This window comes from Perissodus microlepis, chromosome 3 (genome assembly GCF_051167445.1).
Source record: "Perissodus microlepis isolate ML-2025 ecotype Zambia chromosome 3, ASM5116744v1, whole genome shotgun sequence".
Classification (NCBI taxonomy): domain Eukaryota; kingdom Metazoa; phylum Chordata; class Actinopteri; order Cichliformes; family Cichlidae; genus Perissodus; species Perissodus microlepis.
The window spans coordinates 13,945,663-13,963,739 of NC_140463.1; the positions used below are offsets into that span (position 1 = coordinate 13,945,663).

At 39.8% G+C, this 18,077-nt stretch overlaps 1 protein-coding gene across 1 annotated transcript in view; it reads right to left on the reverse strand.

The window, feature by feature from the left end:
- LOC146390052 (syncytin-A-like) overlaps nt 1–10,945 on the reverse strand; it is a 51,581-nt gene extending 40,636 nt beyond the window's left edge. Inside the window, exons 1-2 of the mRNA XM_084923135.1 lie at nt 10,675–10,945; nt 8,821–8,908 (exon numbers count right to left, since the gene is read on the reverse strand). The gene's annotated coding sequence lies outside the window, so the exon portion shown is untranslated. The remainder of the gene's footprint in view (nt 1–8,820; nt 8,909–10,674) is intronic.
- Nucleotides 10,946–18,077: the final 7,132 nt, after the last annotated feature.

Sequence of the window (18,077 nt, forward strand, 5' to 3'; positions counted from 1 at the left end):
AGTGCGAGGTTGTAACATTGGACGGTCTAGCCTTCAGGTTTGCATCACCGCTGTCTTGGTGGAGTTTGATAAACTCAGTCGTTTCAGCCAAACCGATTTACCCAGGAACAAATAAAACACTGAAAAAAAAAAAAAAAACCAAACAGGAAGGAAGCTCATTTTTTCCCCCGCTTGTAGCCGCAATCTTGTTCTTTCAGTCACTAGCCACAGCTCGTGACCATAGGTGAGAGTAGGGACGTAGATCAACCGGTAAATTGAGAGCTTCGCTTTTACACTCAGCTCTCTCTCTCTCTCACCACGACAGACCTGTACAGCGACTGCATCACTGCAGCCGCAGCACCAATCCGTCTGTCGATCTCCAGCTCCCTTCTCCCATCACTCGCGAACAAGACGCCAAGATACTTAAACTCCACTTGGGGCAGGAACTCGTCCCTGACCCGGAGTGGGCACTGCACCCTTTTCTGGCTGAGGACGATGGCCTCAGATTTGGAGGTGCTGATTTTCATTCCCACCGCTCCAATGCAAGCTGAAACACATCACCCGATGATGGCAAGATAACCACATCATCTGCAAAAAGGAGAGATGAGATTCTGAGACCACACATATAAGTATAAATTTGCAAAGTCAAAAACTGCTTTTCCACCTCGTCAAAACTTAAAATAAAAATAGAAATGTTCTCAAATTGTGATAAGTAAAACAATGACATGGCTACATTCTCCTTCCTGGAGAAAATCAACTAGACGTAGGCTGACTCAATCTGCCACTCAAGTGTTTTCCAGCAGTTGCAGTGAAAATCAATGGCGGGAAAAAAAGATCAGACTGTAAATGTCAAGCTTTGCAGTCTGTCTTGCAGAAAGTCAGAAGTCATTCTAGGTGAAAATTAGGAGATGAGGCAGAAACAGGCAAGCCCAGCTCGGTTTAATGGTGACGTCCGTTTTTACTCTTAAACAACTTCTTGATCACAGAAAATGTCTCTTATGATTATTTATTATTTTATCTTTTTCTCCAGAGTCCTTTTTTACCAGTTCAGATGGCATCATATTTATGTCAACCAGCTCTGGCTTTTACTCTGATGTTTAAATCCATTGGTCCGTGAGTAGCAGTCTCAACTCTGTCCACTGTGGAAATGTTTCCACATCATTTCTTTTTCTAATCTCTGTCTCTTCAGGGTGGATTCAGTGAACATGCTCAGTCAGCTCTGCTCACTTCCTCCCTCTTCTGAAGGGAGTGCCTAAGAAAAACCCCACTGTGTGCATTATTGCATTTCTATCTTTCTGAGGTTCAGATTTGTGCTTTAGAGTGACGGTTCTTCCAAAATGTGGATATTTTTAACAAAAAAAAACAAAAAAAAAAAAAAAACAAACACAGGGCAGATTAGAAAGTAGAAACCTTTTTATTTTGACCTTTTGGAGGGGAAACATGATGGAACGTGCAATCAGATTTGAAAAGTAAAAGATTTTCAATTAATTATATTTCTGAGTACCATTTGAGAAAACAGAATTTGGCTCCTTCTCCTTTTTTGTTCGTTCACAAAAATTAAAAGGGTAAAGACTATTAAGGTGCTCCTAATCAAATGCACTTGATTATTTAATCATCATCAAGTGTGAACATGTCTATAAAAGCAGAGATCTTGGTATTTTGCTCTTCTGTAGTATTAAAGAGAAACGCCAGAAATGGACGTCCCAGCAAATTCACTACATGGTGAGAATCTGCAAAAGATCCCACAGCAGCATTTTCAACCCTCAAGGCTTCAGTTAGCATATTAGTGACAGTAAAAACACAAAAAGCTTGGCAAACAACCCTAAATGAAGACGATAGCATTGTCAGAACAAACCATGTTTCTCTTTGTTCACAGCCATTGACATGTCAAAGAGGTTAACACGTGAGGAATGGATAGAAATTGTGTTGATATCTGGTGAAGGCACTAACCCACACTGGATGGATCCCTCCAAGACTGTTGGACCAACAAAAGTGATGGTTTGGTGTGTTATATGGGGTACAAAGATAGTGGGTCCATTCTTCATCAATGGAAACCTCAAGGCCACTGGATATTTGAAATTGCTACATGATGATGTGTTTCCCTCTTTATGCACTGAAGCTGGCACGTTCCCTGAGTTTTTCCAGCAAGATGGTGCACCACCACATTATGGGTGCCAGGTCCGAGCATTCCTAGATGAACAGTTTCCTGGAAAGTGGATTGGTTGTTGTGGGCCAGTTGAATGGGCCCCAAGGTTTCCCAATCTGACCCCCTTAGACTTTTATCTTTGGGGTCATCTGAACGCAATTGTCTATGGTGTGAAGATACGAGATGCGCAGCACCTGAAACTACGGATACTGGATGCCTGTGCTGGCATTTCTCCTGCGGTGTTGCTATCAGTGTGTGAAGAGTGGGAGAAGAGGGTTGCATTGACAATCCAACACAATGGGCAGCACATTGAACACATTTTATAAGTGGTCAGAAACTTGTAAATAACTCATGAAAGAATAAAGTTACGTTGAAACCAAGAACACCATTGTTTTTCTTGTGACATTACCAATAAGTTTGATGTGTCACATGGCCCTCTTCCTATTGAAAAAACTAAAGTTTTATCCAAGACGGCCGACTTCTAACTGGCCACCACCCATCTTGAGGAGTTTGCCCCCTCACATATACTAATGTGCCACAAACAGGACTTTAATATCACCAACCATTCCCATGTTATTACGGTGTATCCATATAAATGGCCCACCCTGTAGAAATATGTGGCCATCCATGTTTGGTGTAAACCAAACACAGCATAACAGTACAAATTTTAATTTTGAACACATGCTTGATAAACATGTTAAAAATCTTTTACAATCTTCTTGTTTTAGCATATTATTCATCACATGAGAAGTACTGGCAACATAAACTGTCTCTCAGCAGTACTGGTTGTGCATCAGGATAGCAAAGACAAAGGGCACTGTATTTGTGCTTTTGCAGTGGAGGCAACTCTTAACAAAACAGCCATACTTGATGCCCTCAGACGAGAACAGGTGGAGATTTCTGGTAAAGTAGGACACAGGACAATGTAGAAAATTAGGACATTTTCTCTTAGCTTAGGACAGTTTACCCTCTTAAATGTAATTGAAGACATTTTCAGAAAGCAATGACACTTTTGGAACGAGAGGACATTTGTCAGACTTTTATCTGATTTTCCCCATCAATGAATTTAAGAATTAAGGTTTGAGAAATGAGTCACTCAGGCTACTCACAAGAAATATATTCCCTGCATCTGAAAAATATCAGCACCATATGCTCATTTTTCCAGCCTAAACTCGTCTTATACAGAGTAGTCAGGGAGCTGAGTCATTTGCTGTCTCTGCCAATCACCGTTAAAAGACTGATTGTACATTTTAGTGTGTGTGTGCGTTGATTTGGGAATGAGCTATTAAGCCTGCGGCTGTATACTTGCTTCCCTTATCTGTCCATTTCAACAGCTAACAACATAAAGCCCTGATAACAGGCAGATGGAGGGCTGATGGGGGAAGGATGGAAGAAAGAAGAGTGAGAAGTCTGGATAAAGCAGGGCAAACAGGAGATAATGGAGAACCCCTTTACTGGTTCCCATTCAAGGGTGCCCCCCTCTTCACCCCATTGCACGTCTTGACACAACAAACGAAAACAAAGAATGAAAGTGGCAACAATGTAATCAAAAAAAGTTGTAACACATCCATAAAATTTTGACCTTTCTTAGAGTGTAAGGAGATTACACTGAAACTGTAATAAAATAAATGTTGGGAGACGTATGGGTGAGTCTGTTGGTTTAGTAATGTCTGAGAAGCCTGAAATTGTCAACAATTGGACACCTGAGGTCATGTGTGGCTCACACTCATCAGCTCCTGCTGGACAGTAGTCTGTGAAAAACAGAATACAAAAAAAAAAAAAAAGGTCATTGGCTCTGCGTAGCAGCTTGCTGTATGGAGTGCATGCTGATTCCTACTAGGGCTGTGCGATATGACCAAAATCTCATATCCCGATATAAGAATTCTATCGTCCTGATAACGATATAAATCACACAAATGTAACATTTTCTGTAAATTCTGTGAATCTCGGGCAGCTCGTCTTGCGGGAAGCGTTTCCAGCTGCGCATCATGTAGCTGGAGTCGAGTGTTTTAACCGATGCATGAAACTATACATTTTTAGACACAAGTTGTAAAGGCCGCCGTTTTCTTTGTGAGTATTTATTACACGGCATGCTGCGGGGAAAAGCCTGTTCTAACGTTTGAGTCTAAGGTTTATTTTTTAGCACCTGGCGGCTCTTTTTTAATTCTCATCCGTAAATAATCTGCTCTTTCACGTGATTCAGTTTACTTTGAAAAGTCTCAACAGGATCTTGAGCTTTATTGTGAAAGGTTTGTGGAACATAAACAAGCGGACACGCGATGCTGTTACCGTCGTTGTTGCTAACCATAACACATAAAAACAGGCGCTTGTCTGTCCGTAGTGTGGTTATATAAAATAAGAGAAAGAGAGAACTTCAAGAAATTAATATAGCCACTACAGTGACCATCAAAATAATGAAAAAAATATTGCCGTAAACAGTTTACTTTGCGACACCACGAAACAAACGATAGCGTAAAATGAAACGATAGACATTTTTAATATTGTCATCCGATATATATCGTTATATCGAACAGCCCTAATTCCTACCCACTTTTGGAAATGCCCACAGTTGTCGTCCGAGTTACAGAAGTGGACCAATGAATGGTCTGATGAATTTATGTTTCTTTGACATTATGTGCATGTTGTTTATCAGTGGGATGAACTATCGGAAGAAGGTAACCCAGCAGGGCTTAGAGTGATCAGTTTAATGATATCCTGCTGGGAAAACTTTGGACCCTTGTGTTCATGTTCGTGCTACTGTACCTAAACATTGGTGTGGGACTCAAACACTCCTTCCAGGCAGTAACACTGGTCCTTACATAGCACCTTTCTACTCAATTGGAGCACTTAAAGGACTTTTTACTACAAGTCTCATTCAGACACAAATTCATACAGGGCTTCCATCTATATCTAAGCACTGTTATAACATTTGCGCATGCACACACAAACTGATGGATGGATCAACTTTGGGTTTAGTTTCTTGCCCAAGAAGGAGGAGACCGGTCCACCAGCCTTCCAATCTGATGACCCGCTCAACCACCTGACAAACAGGTTTGATGCGAACATGTGTAGTAAAATTGCAGGTCAACAAGAAGCGTCAAATATTAATAACTAAAGACAGTATTTTGGATTTTGCCTCACTGACGCTTTAACGTTGAGTTTCGTGTTTGCTTTTCTAGTTTAGCTTTCCTGTATTTCATGTTAAGGTTTTTCCTCCAGCAATAAAGCTGCCGCCTTTAGTTTATCATTCAGTCTCTGAGTCCTGCATTTGTGTCCTACATCCTGCCTGCCACATAGCACATCATGACAGATTCATAATCATAAGTCATAGCACTGTGAAATATGACTGGTGTAGACTCACATCTTAGGAATGCCAAAAATACATACAGCATAAATGTAATATAAAAGAAATGAGAGCATCTGTGTTGAAGGTAGAAGCCACGGCCGAAGTTCACTGTAATGCCTTTGTCTTTCTAAATGGAGGAACAGTAAATGTGTGTGTATATGTTAGCGTGGAAAAACTGAAGATAGATTAACAGCAATAGTATTTTGTCCATATACACCATTGTAGAAATCCAACTCATGTGAACAATAACGTAGCGCACAGCGTGATGTCAAGAAAGGCGCACACCATTGACGTTGCGTGACTAAATCTCCGTTTCCCTCATCCACACGTAAATGCAAAATCTACGTTTTTAGTGATCCAAAACACCGTTTATGTGTGGATGAAAGCCCCAAACTAGGGCTGCCATGATTAGGCGGCTAGTCACGATTACGTCAACAATCAAAATCGTTGACGACTAATTTAATAGTCGAGCCATCGTTTGAAGCTTTACAAGACGCAGGAATAAGTAGGAGGATTTAATAGTGTAATAATGGACTACAACAGAAGATGGCAGCAATCCATCTACAAGGATGCCAGCTGCGGTTAAACGCGAAAGAAGAAGAAGAAGAAGCAGTCTCTGGTATCGAAGACTGTCCAAACTCGAAAACTCTTCCAAATGCGGCAGACAAATGAGTCCCTTTCTCCAGATTTGAAGGATGGGTCGGCTGTATCCTTCGTGGCCCAACATATCCCAGAATTCATAGCGCGGCCCAGCCAATTCCAGTTTTCCAACAATGGCGGCAGCTGCTTAGTATTAATATTACTCTTATTAATCTTTCTGGGTCACAAAATAAACTTTTAACATATTTCCCAGCGAGAATGTAGCTGTGTAAACTTTAAATATCCGCTCGATTTATCAAGACACCACATATTTGCAAAAGCTCTCCGACATCTTTGGAGACGTCTGTTACCCACCAGCTTGATAGCTAGCCGGAAGTTCAAGGGTCACTAGAGCCGGCGAGAACAGCAAACTCCCGGCACATCGTTTTCAGACCCTGCGGTCTTTCGCTATTCAGATTAACCATGATATAAAAGTCACTTAGATAACTTAAAAATGTTATTGTTTGGCTTTTTTCAGTGTTTTATTTGTTTGTGAGTGAATCGGTTTGGCTCACATTAAAAGTTATAGTTTTCACACAGCTGAATAAACATTAAACAGAAAACTGATTAAACCGAAATGTGAGATGGTCGAGAATTTACTCCAATATCCGGTTATATTTTAGATAGCAAGGAGCGGACGGCTGAGTCTGCAAACTTCATTAAAAGCTTAATAAACTATCATCTGCTCTTTATTTCTAGTTAGCACATCCCTGAAACACTTCAAGCTGTAAGCTAATGATAGTTAAATAAGAGCAGATGCTGCTGGTGCAATAAGCTGTATGTTTTACATCCAATGGATGCATGATCTGATTAGTCGACTAATCGTAAAAATAATCGGTGACTAATCAACTATCAAAATAATCATTTCTGGCAGCCTAAGCCCCAAAATATGTGTTTTCAAAAATACACGTGTACGTGTAGACGTAGCCCAAATGATTGCATATTCAGAGATATGATACCTATGTGTGAATAAAAAAAACATAAAAAAAAATGTGTTTTTCCAAAAGTGATCTTAAGTCAAGGAATTCATGTTGATGGTGATAGTTTCAGTTTGTTTTTGCCTATAAATACTAGTTTCCACTAAACATAAACTGAACAAATCTAAACTTTAAAGGCCATTTTCTTAGTTAGCCAGAAATCCTGACATCAGGACACTTACATCACCAAACTTTACAGTCCGATTTCTTTCCATATTTTGAAGGTTCTTGCAGAAGGGTTTGTTCATCTATCATTTAGATTTATTGAACATTTCATTCCTGCTAGATAGATAGATAGATAAGTATTTATTGTCATTGTCAGAGAACAATGAAATTGCGTTTGGAACTAAACATGGTGAGCATCGATTTTCTTTCTTCTTTTACTTTTGGATTGATAAAAAGTGAAATCCAAAATTTGCAGTCACAGTGCCAACAAAATGAAATAAGAAAACTGAACTTCGGTTTTAAAGTTCTGATTTCTGTTCTGGAAAACTCTGTGCACTCACATTTAGATAAATTTGACCTCATTTGCACACCTCAACATAAAAGTGAAAAATAAAATATTTTACAGAAAATAATTATCTTAATATAGGGCATCAGAGAAGCGCAGTGGTGATAGCTGTTAGTTAGAACCCCCCTCAATCACCTTTAGTGCCTCCCTTTAAACTCTAAAGAGGGTTGTGATACCCATAATATTCAAATGCATCTAAGAAATCCATCAATGGGTCCTCATGTGGGAAAACAAAGAATAATAAAAGGATCTTAAATCGATTCCTCTTCCCCAAAATTAGTTTCAAACCCTTAGAAGTTGTAGTTGTGTCTGTCTGGTGAAAGGCCAGTATTTACTCTCTTTTTGGTCTCTCCCAGCTAATTAGAGAAGCAAACAAAGGCTGTTTTACTGTTCATGTTGGTGTTTTCTATTTCAGAAAAACATGAACAACAGCGACAATAAATCTGCTTCATATCCAGGCTTTACATAAATTCCTGGCTTTTATCGCCTGATCATCTTCCAATTATACCAAAACTTCAGCCTGCAGGTGATTTGGACATTGCTAGCTTTGCTTGTAGATTGTTTGGCTGCCTCCTACACAAAACACCAGACTTGTCACACTTCATGAACACACAGTGAGCGAGAGTCAGAGTCTTTTTAGAGATTATCTTTTTTCTGCAGATAAGTAAATGTGGGTCACACAAATGTTCCAGGGGCGCATTGGATTTAAGCATCCCGCTGAAGACGAGCTGCTTCTGGCAGCATCCATAAACAAACAGAAACACACCTTCCTCTGTGGTGGGCAGATGCTTCATCCACAGTGAAACACACGCCATGCGTTGTTTAAAATGTGCTTTGTGCCTATTACTCATTGCCAACCCTTCTTATGAATCTGAGCTTTTTTTTTTTTTTTTTTTTTTCACCAAACAGTGAATCTAATAGTTAAGAACTTCTCTTCTATTAGGATGCATGCAAAAAACTTAATGATGTTAGCGGTAAAGGACCAGGGTGCCTGACTGCAGCTTCATAGATTATGAGCAATCAGGAGTAGCTTCGACTACGGAGCCCGAGTATGTGAATAAAACACAGGAAAGCGAAGTACATACACATACATACAAGCTTATTGGGTCCCAAAGGTATGTGGGATGAGGTTTAGACCAGTATGACATCAGTTTTGTTCCATTGACCTGTGATAGGTCATGTATCAAAAGTTCAATTTAGTCCAAAGAGTCGCAGGTCCTACCGCAACGCAGCTGTGGTCGGGTGGCTTGCCATCCCGTGCTGATCAGGGCTTTGATCGTGGGAGAAAAAAAACAAAAACAAACCCTGACCTAAACAAGGTCAAAAACATAAATTAGCATTCACAGAAGAAAATGAAACAGCGTTCTACTGCCATGACACAATAAATAACTAAATCCATAAATAACAAAGTTAAATAATTAATGCCATATTTCATACAACAATCAATAAACCAATAACCAAACAATTCATAACATCTCATAGTCATCATCTCTTATAATAACTTTCATTGAAAATACTACTGAAAAACATTCACATGGGTCCCATCAAAGTAAAGTAAATTGGCAATAAGGCTAATTGACTATGTGCACGTTAGCATATGCTACTTCCGGTGCGGAAACTCCTGTGGGGAGCTTTGTTTCCGGTGACCTATTCGCGCCCGGTTTACGGTCCAAAACAAGTTAAGCAAATGAATGAATCAAGCGGCGATTTACATTTCTATAGATGTCTCGGGCATTTACCCAATATATCTGTAAATGATGTTCATCGACTTGTCGATATTTTTCCCCAGCGCCTCAGAGAAAAAGAGAAAATGGATTCAAATGTTATATTTCTCAGCTGTCCCTCGTTTATCGCGGGTGTTATGTTCTAAAAATAACCAGCGATAGGTGAAATCAAGTAGCCAATTTTATTTTTTGACGGTGCAAAACGTTTCGTGGACATACAGTACTGCACTTCAGAGTCACACTGCTAGCGATTGATGCAGCGATTCTGTACTGTACAGGAGAGACGTCACGGAGGAGATAGTCTGCAGCGATCCGGACGCAGGACACAATGTGACGTAAAAAAAAATAAGCATGCAAACTTGCACTAAAAAAATCTGCGAAACAGCGAGGTGAAAGGTGAACCGCGTTATTAGCGAGGGACCACTGTAATTTTTAAGGTAAGTCACAACATACCCTTTGTAAATACTAATGTATAGAAACCCTTACCAGCAATCATTCATTTTTGTGTGGCTTTTTTCACGGTTTGTTAACATGCTGTGTAGGTGTGTACCTGACTAGCTGATATCGACATAACGGGAAACATCTGGTTTGACTATTCTTCACCTGTAGTTTGAATGCTGAACATTTGCCTGTTTAAATCATAAGACCAGTCACTATACAGAGATGTGCTTCTAAATGTGGACGATGTGTCTTCTGCATGCAGTAATGCAGTTCTGCTTGTGTTGAGTGATGTAAACAACTGATCGATCTAAACTCTTTAAACGTCAAAATTGATCATTAGATTTTTTTATGACAACAGCGGTGAGTGTTCCCACCTTCTCCTCTTTGTAACTTAACGCGATCTTTCCGTTTTCGAGTTTTGGACATGATTTTGGAGTATATTTTCGCAGTAGCGATTGACCGCAAAGTAAAGCTACCGGAAATGTACAACCCCACATCCGGTGTCAAACCAGGAAGTTAGCATTTTCTCGTGCACAGGGTCAATAAACATTATCCAAGGTTATTCGAATATTTACAAAACAGATTTAATTATAGGCATTACGCAACAAGTTCAATAACCTAAAAGGAATTTAACTCAAAAGTCCCATAGGCCGTTTTGGCATTTAATCAGAAAAGTAACAAAAAAACATCCAAAACGGACAAAACTACAAAGATCAAATCACTCACTCAAGTCTTGAAACATTAATTTAACATTCGGCCATAGTGGAAAAACCAGAAACAACAATATTCAATAAATAAAACCAGTAATTGCACTTAACTGTCACTAGCCTAGCGTTAGCTTACCAGCGTTTAGAATGCCCGACCGCGGCTCCACATTAATTATGACAAAACAAACCAAGCAAATAACTCACCGTTGAGTGGATCGAGAGAGGGTATAAAGCTGAATGAATCGGCCGGGTTATTGCACGCTGTCAATTGATATGTAGTCCGTAATTTGTCAATATCTGACAAGCACATCAACCACAGGGACAACAGCAGCAATGGGAGCAGGGGACATGCTGCTGATTGACCCGGAACTTATACAGGGTTCATTCCCGCCACAATAAAGGGATTTGCGGGAGTGGGGTCAGATGTTATCTTGGTTACACTCTCCCCCCAATCCCATGGACTTCCTTGTACATGGACTAGGCTGGCAGCGAATGACTGGTGGGCACATTGCAGTACAGTTTCTTATCTTGGATTGCAGCCCACACACCCACACAGTAGTGATGGGATTTCCGGCTCTTTTTAGAGAACAGGCTCTTTCGGCTCAGCTGACTAAAAAGAGCCTCTTTCGGCTCAGAACCGGCTCTTTAGGTTGTTTTGTTGCTTTAATTAATTTATTATTAACAATAATATAAAATTATGCACAAAAGGAATTACTAATGTAAAAAAAAAGTGGTTATATTTATATATGTTTATATATAAATATATACAGTGGCCCCTAGAGACAAAACGCATACAAACTCCAAAACACATTTCTAGCCTTAACTGAACTTCAAAACAGAGCTACCTAGATCACTTAAATTACACGATTGAAAGCATATGTGTATTGTTTGTGTATTAATACACAAGCACTCATATATATTCAAATAATTAAAAAAAAAAAGTTCATTTACCTGTTACTACCACACGGTCGTTGGTACTTCCTGGCTTGTGTAGCCTCTAGGTAACAAAAGCTCAACACTGGGCCTAGCATCCTGGAGCACTTCTGTTGTGTTTTGTACGTGTTTTGGAGTTTTTACGTGCTTCTGAGTTTTTACATGTTTTGGAGTTCGTACGTGCTTTGTCTGTAGGGGCCACCGTAAATATACTTTTATTTATTCACTCCACATAAAATGTAATAAATAAATCATATAATACAAAAACCAACTAGTCACAATTCAACTTTTAACTATTTACATTTTCAGCTTTTTCCTTTTAAACAAATTTAAAGTGAAACAACACAAAACACTGTAAACCACAACACAATTAAATATAAATTAAAATATGAAAACAAAAAGAAGATGCACATCCTCTGTCACATGGGCCTGCATGAATAAACCTTCTGAATCCTTTATCATCCGCAACTGAAAATAGTTGTGGATGATTACTATACCTTTCTAATGTGAGTTGTTGTCCCTCGCTCTCTTTCTCTGTCTCTCCCTCCTGCTCTGTTCCTGTGCTACTGAGTGTAACTACCGCTCCTCCCCCTCTGCCCAGCGTAAAGCACAAGGCTCACATGCGGAGTGAAGCAGAAAAAAAGTGCGAGAGAGAGGGTGAGAGAAGGGAAAAAAAAAACCACGGCTCGCGATAAGGAGCCGGCTCGCATCGTTCACGTCAAAGATCCGGCTCTAAGAGCCATTTCGTTCGCGACCGACACATCACTACCACACAGTGTAACTGTTCAAACTTCAATCCTGATATCTGGCACAGCTCCACATTTGTATGATGAACAAGAGGCCTGAAAGTTCAGTTGAAAGAGCTGGAAGTTCCTGCTATCACCTGCACCATCACTCCCTTCACCCACATTCATAACTTACAGAGAAATCCAAGCTCAAGTTCTTGTGGGATGCAGAAAGGAATTCTGATAGCAATTCTTGGCAATAAAATTGCACTGATTAAATCAATAACAACATTTCTTCAATTAAAACAAAAAAAAACAAAAAAACAAAACAAAATCAGTCTGGGATACTTTTTTTTTAAAAATTACTTTATTAACAAATACAGAGTTATTGTATTTTCAGAGTTATTGCTGTATTTTCTACAGAATCTATATTTTAATGTATTTTTATATAAAGTAATTTTACAAACTTACTCTATTTTCATTTACAGTAGCATTACTATATATCAATTGCATCATTATTACTGTTTGCTTACTTACAGAATTACTATATTTTCATATTTTCCTTATGGATATTATTATATTTTCTCATTTACAATACGAATATTTCATTTAATATTCCCTACTTTCATTTAGGGTGTACAGTAAACTACTGATGATAAGTTACTTTTAGTGTTTAGAGTTAAATTACTGTATTACTATTATTACTAGTATTAGTGGTGCAACGGATCAAAAATCTCACGGTTCGGATCACGGTTTTAAGTCATGGATCGGATCAATTTTCGGATCAGCAAAAAAAGAAAAAAGACAAAAATGTAACATTTACTTATTGAAGTATTTTTTGCCTGTTAAAAACATTCAGCTCAAGACTCATTCTACGCAATTATTAAAAAAAAATTATGGTACAATATAGGGCAGTGTAGGGCTTTGTATCTACCACTCAATTCAATTAAATTTTATTTATAAAGCGCCAAATCACAACAACAGTCGCCTCAAGGTGCTTTATATTGTAAGGTAGACCCTACAATAATACATACCGCTCATTATATCGCACTCCGCTGTGATATAATGAGCTGTCATGGTCACGTGGCTTTCCGTTGCCCTGGAGGTCCACCCATTTGTAGTAGTTAGAGCAACAGAAGATGCCTGGGACAGTTCAGCCATAACTTTAAACTTTTCCTGCTCATACATGCTTGGAGCGATCTTGCCACTAAAGTGGACGCACAACGGGATATCATAGCGTGGCTCAAGCATGTTCATCATAGTTTAAACCCCTTGTTTTGCACAATGAAATACGGCCTACCGTCTGCAGCTAAACACCCCAATAGCTTTTGTAATAGCTTTAGCCCGGTCAGATTGGGCAGCAAAGGGCTGCTTAAATACAGCAAACTCCTCTGCTCCTCCACTTGGACTGCTAGCGCTGGCCATAACTATCGCTTGACAGACCCACCATGCACATAATACACATACTTTCTTTTCTTCTTTTTCGAATCTTCGAATCACGTGCGTGCCAAACCGTGGAGTGGGATCGGTTAGGATTACGGATCAACCATGATCCGCTGCACCACTAACTAGTATTCCTTTTTATTTAAGATATTAGTACTCTGTTAACATTTCCAATATTACTGCTGTATTCTGTATTTTCATCTGCAAAATTAAATCTGTAACTCTAATTTTCTTTTTGAGCAATACAGTGGTCCCTCGCTATCACGGTTCACCTTTCGCAGCCCCATTGTTTCACAGGTTTTTGTTTTTTGTTTTTTGTTTTTTTTTTGGGGGGGGGGGGGGGGGGGGGGGGCGCAATTTTGCATGCTTTTCTTTTTCCAGCGCATGGTGTTCTGCGTCCTGATTGGCTGTAGACCATTGTCAAACAATCTCCTCTGTGCCATGTCTCCTGTACAGTACAGAATGCGTTCAGCTTGTCAAATGTACATAAATCATCAATTGCTAGCAGTGTGACTATGAAGTGCTGCACTGTATGTTTGTAAGTTTTCTCCCCAACAAACACAACAATGTCAACGAAACGTTTTGCACCATCAAAGGCAACCGCGGTAGCACCCAAAAGGCAGAGGAAGATGCTAACCATTGCACAAAAAGTTGGACTCTGGTCATTCTAAAAGAAGATAGACGTTACCATATTGGATTATAAGGCGCACCGGTTTATAAGGCGCATTAAGCAAAACAAAACAGTCAGGTAAGTCAAACTTTACTCAATTCATTCTTCTTGCCTTTTCCACTTCTGTACCATTGATTCATTAATGTTGAATTCTCTGGCAGCTGCTCTATTCGTATGTTCTGGACCTGAAAACAGAGTTTGATCTTTGGTTTCATTCTATAATACTGGACTTATTTTTCTACGAAGGTTTGAACTGTGAGAGTATTTAAAGAAGAGAGAAAAGTGTAAAAATGTTTATGCCTGTCGGAGAAAAGTGTATAAAGTGTGTAGTGAGGGGTTTTACAGCCTTAAAACACCTATAATAAGTGTAAAAAAAAATAAAGTTGGCTACTTCGCGGATTTCACCTATCACTAGGGATGGGTACCGGTATCCGGTGCCATGATGGCACCGGTTCTGACATAAACGGTAGTAACCAGACCGAAAAGCAGCGCACATTTCGGTGCTTTATTTCGGTGCTTTATTTTCCTGAGCTGTGATACACTTTAGATTCTAGTAGCCAATCATTTTACGTTTCCGAGGATAGTAGGCGGGCCCAGGTACGTACGTTCTTTTAGCGCAGAGCTACAGATTAAGAATGCCCAAGGCGAAGCGGTCAAAAGTCTGGCTGTACTTCACAGCAAAAGATGCAAACTCAGCAGCCTGCAACAAGTGCTTTAAGGTGATACTGTCAAAGGAGGTAACACCTCGAATCTGATGAAACACCTGGCGACGCATAGCGTTTTTTTAAAAGCCGAAAAATGCGCCGTATTTGATAGCTTGCTGTGAGACCTCACACCGTGCACATCTACTGCGGGTGTGGTGCCTGTTATCGGACCCGGAGTTAGCAACATCCCCCAAAAACCCGAAGAGGAGAGTCCTGGCCCCTAGCCCTGCCAGTGTAGCAGAAATGATGAGGATGATGATGGCAGCAGCAGCCGTTCTTCTCTGCGTGAGTAGCTTAATGTTGTTCGTGTGTAATTTACGTTGAGTAGGCTAACCACGTTATTACATTAATGCATGTAAGGTGAACTAGCAAACACCATCATAGCTACATGCGGCTGTCTTCTTGTTTGATGGCAGATACTCCCTTCACCCTGGCCAAAAAGGCTAAAATGACCAAAGAAAAAGTGGAAAACAGTTAAACATGAGAGGTTTTTGGACAAAGTTTGTGTTTTTTCCATTGTTTAAGCACTGCTTCCAGCCAAGAGTGATACCATATATGCCCCATAGCTGCAGAAAAGGCTAACGTTGTTATCTTTTTACAAAAAAACAGCTGAACATGAGAGGTTTTTGGACCAATTTTGTGTTCTCCATTCTTTAAGCACCGGTTTGAGCACCGTTTAAGCACCGGCACCGTTTCAAAAGTACCGGTTTGGTACCGGTATCGGATAAAACCTAAACGATACCCATCCCTACCTATCACGGGTTATTTTTAGAACGTAACTCCCGTGATAAACGAGCGACCACTGTATTACATTTTGTCATTTACATCAGCGGTCCCCAACCCCCGGGCCTCGGACCGGTACCGGTCCATGAGTCGTTTGGTACCGGGCTGCGAGAGTTGAGGCTCAGGTGTGAAATGTATGGTTTTCAGGGGTTTTATCGGTTTTCAGCATTATTTTGTTATCGTTTTTATCGTTAACTCGGTTTTCCTGGGTCTTTTCACATGTGTTATGAATAAATCTTATTTTTTTCGGTACTGGTACTGGTTTTATTTTGTTGTATTTATCCGCGACACCTTAAAGGCCGGTCCGTGAAAATATTGTCGGGCATAAACCGGTCCGTGGCGCAAAAAAGGTTGGGGACCGCTGATTTACATAATTACTATAGTATATTTATAGTATTTTAATTCAGTAACGTATTGGCAGCTTTAGGAAAGTTGTTAGCTTTTCCAGCAATATTTTATTTTCACTGCAAAGAACTTTACACTAGAGTAGATTTACAGTAAAGAATAATTACTATCTAGAGCCACTAAGTATTCTGTATATACATATTAGAATATTTTGCATGTGTACATAGCATAGTACATTTTTACATTTAAATGACAAACACTAATTACAATTCAGTTTTATTTACTAGCGCCAAATCACAACAACAGTTGGCTCATGAGGTTTGATTCATACCTATCTGACACCCATAGGTATGTTTGGGATTGATTTAATTTTTTATTTATTTTAGATTTCTCTGTACTCCACTGTCTTGTAGGCCCTCTGGGTACCTCTGTTCTTCTCAATGGTGCTGATTTATCATTGGCTTATTCTTCAGTCAGGCTACATTTTGTAGATACATTTTGATACATTTGCCTTGTAAAAAAGATCCACTTACAGATAGAGCTACTTTGTTTTTACCAAAGCTCAAGGGTGGACTGCAAGGCCGTTATGTAAGCGAGCCAAAGTGTGCCAATATGTACAACTAGGACACACAACACTTTCAAATGGAAATCAAAACCCGCACGCACACACCGGCAGCATAGAAAACAAACAGCACAGGCAGCATAAAAAAAGAAGCTGCTGGCCTTTTACCAGCTTGCTTATTAACATCACAGAAACTTGCCCACAAGTGTTTGATGCAAAGGATCCAGAGAGATGAAATAATATGAATGTGCAGTACTGCATTATATAAATGTGTTCCCGATCTTGTGCTTCTTTGCAAGATAGTAAAAATGCACTTGTTTCTCAGTGATGGAAGGCAGAGCAGTGATCCTTCCTCTTTCTTTGCATCCTTTCTTTACATTTGTCTTCATCCTCATTTAGCAAATAATAAAATCACTCCTCTCTTCATCTATGCCCCTTACCACATTGATCTCTTTCTTAACTTGGGGCGATCGTGGCTCAAGAGTTGGCAGTTCGTGTTGTAATCGGAAGGTTCGAGCCCTGGCTCCGACAGTCACGGTCGTTGTGTCCATGGGCAAGACACTTCACCTGTTGCCCACTGGTGGTGGTCAGAGGGCCCGGTGGGGCCAGTGTCCGGCAGCCTCGCCTCTGTCACTGCGCCCCAGGGCAGCTGTGGCTACAATGTAGCTTGCCATCACCAGTGTGTGAATGACTGAATGTAGTGTAAAGCGCTTTGGGGTCCATACGGACTAAGTAAAGCGCTATACAAATACAGGCCATTTACCATTTCGATGTTTAATCACTTTATCACACTCCTTCGTCCACCAAGGTACAATCTTCTTTTCCCCTCTACCTTCTTTCCTCTGTATCACCCTGCTTGCCGCCTCTAAAACGGCCTTACAAATAGAATAATTTTGAAATGGAATAATAGCTTGCCATCACCAGTGTGTGTGAATGGGTGAATGACTGAATGTAGTGTAAAGCGCTTTGGGGTCCATAGGGACTAAGTAAAGCACTATACAAATACAGGCTATTTACCATTTAACATTTGTGAGAGGGAAGGTGTAGCGTGAAAAAGCTCTTCTTTAGTCTTTAAACTCATTACGTTCATCATAACATCAGCATGTTGAACCCTGATTGAATTAATGACCTACAGCTATACAAAAGAAGATGGAAGAGTGGGGAAAAAATTGTCAGTCAAATTGAAACCGTTTTTCTAGTTTTTTGAAGTGCAATCAATTTTCCATTTTCATTCCACCTTGATTAGCCCAGCAGTCACTTAGGCTCCTGGAGATTAGTGCCAAACCAATGTTATTTACACAAACAACTTTGTAGCACATTGATGTGTTTAATTTTTACTTTTTCATTGTGTCAGAGATATGTTAGTCATTCACCCAGCTGCTAAACTAAGTATAAACGTATTAGTGCTTACAATTTTAAAGTTCAACATTTGCAAAGCAGAT